We start from the raw sequence: 1,646 nt of genomic DNA on the forward strand, positions 1-1,646 counted from the left end.
TGATCCCGCCCGTGGCCGCCCTTCAGGACTGGCCTAGGCCGTCGGTCCACTCGTCCTCTGCCCCTCCAGCGCCCGGCACGACCGGCCACCCCGCGTGGGGCTGCACCCGGGAGCGGCGAGGGCGGGAAGCGCCAGGCCAGGTCTCTACCCACCTGCGGCCTTTCTCTCCGGGGGGAGGGGAGCACAGACCCCAGGCTCGGTGCCCCGCCCGCGGTCGGCTCGGACCGAGACAGTGTCTTGGACGGAGGGGACCTCGCGTGAGGGCTCCCTGGCTTTGCGAGGGAAGCGTGGGGCGAGCCGGGCCCACACTGTCGCTGGGAGCCGCGGGCCGTTCGCGCCTTTCGATCGAAGACCTAAGGGAGCAGCCGCGTCCGGGAAACGGGCGCCCTTCCGAGGGGACTTGGGACGTCGGAGCCCAGTGGGCCTTTCCGGGTCCTGCCGGTGGAGGCCGGGCGCCACCTGCTGGCCGCCTCGAGGAGGGCAGTTCGCGGGCGCGGGGGCTCTGAGGCTTAGAAGTGGAAGGGAGATGCAGCCTTTTGAAAACGAAGGATGATGTCCTGCAAGCTTACTTCTCTAGCACATGTACAGTGGTTTCCACATGCGACTCATTTCATCTTTACTACTTCATAACTTGGATAAGATCCCTTTTGCAAACTAGTATCTACCACCAACTCGACACCAGGTGGGGTCCTGGATTTTTTAAAAAAGTATCAGGTGTGATCCTTGGCCTCAAATAGATGATAAGGCGATTGTGGAGAAAAATGGATTGTCAAGTCCAACGAAAGCCTGAACGTTCTCCCTTCTCTTACCTTAAGCTTCTGTTTAACTGAATGTTACTTATTTATTTATTTTTCTGAATTATTTAAGCACTTTAGCCAGAATCTTCAATGCTGTGTTAAAGGAATAGGGGTGAGTGAGAGTGGGTATTCGTGTCCTATCCTGGCCCTTGGAGCACAGGTCACCCTCCATCCCTTATGGATGACCTGACTCTAGGATTTTGTTGTAATATATAGTCTTTATCCATTTGAGGAAGAACCCTTCCATTGTTAGGGATTTCTTGAGAATTCTAAATCATAATTTGGGGGGTGAATTTGGTAAAATACTTTTACCATATTTATTGAAATTATTTCTCTAGTATATGATACCGATTTTTCTGATGTGAACTACCCTTTCATTTCTGCAATTAATCCTACCTGATGGCAAAACCAATACAATATTGTAAAGTAAAATAAATAAATAAACAAAACTGAGATAAAAAAAAAATCCTACCTGAACACGATGTATTGTTACTTTTTATAGACACTGTCGCGTTCTGTCAGCCAATATTTTGCTTGGAATTTTTGAGAATGAAATAGAGCTGTGGTATCTTGTGCAGACCTTATCTAATTTTGGAATCAAGGTCACACTAACCTCAAACAATAAATGTCAGTTTACATTTACTCTTAGTCCTCAAAGTCATGGATAAATCCTCTTAGGTAAGCAGACGTAAATCTTCCATCCTGTGGAAACTGGGTTCAGAGATGTGACTTGACTGAGGAAAGATGCACAGCCGTTCGCAGACAGAGCAACTCGGCCCAGTGTTCTACTGAAATGGAAAAGGGGCTTTTGAATTTAAAAGGAAATAGCATTCTTGTCCATAAAAAGAA

This window comes from Bison bison, unplaced genomic scaffold, assembly GCF_000754665.1.
Source record: "Bison bison bison isolate TAMUID 2011002044 unplaced genomic scaffold, Bison_UMD1.0 scf7180017864307, whole genome shotgun sequence".
Taxonomy (NCBI): Eukaryota; Metazoa; Chordata; class Mammalia; order Artiodactyla; family Bovidae; genus Bison; species Bison bison.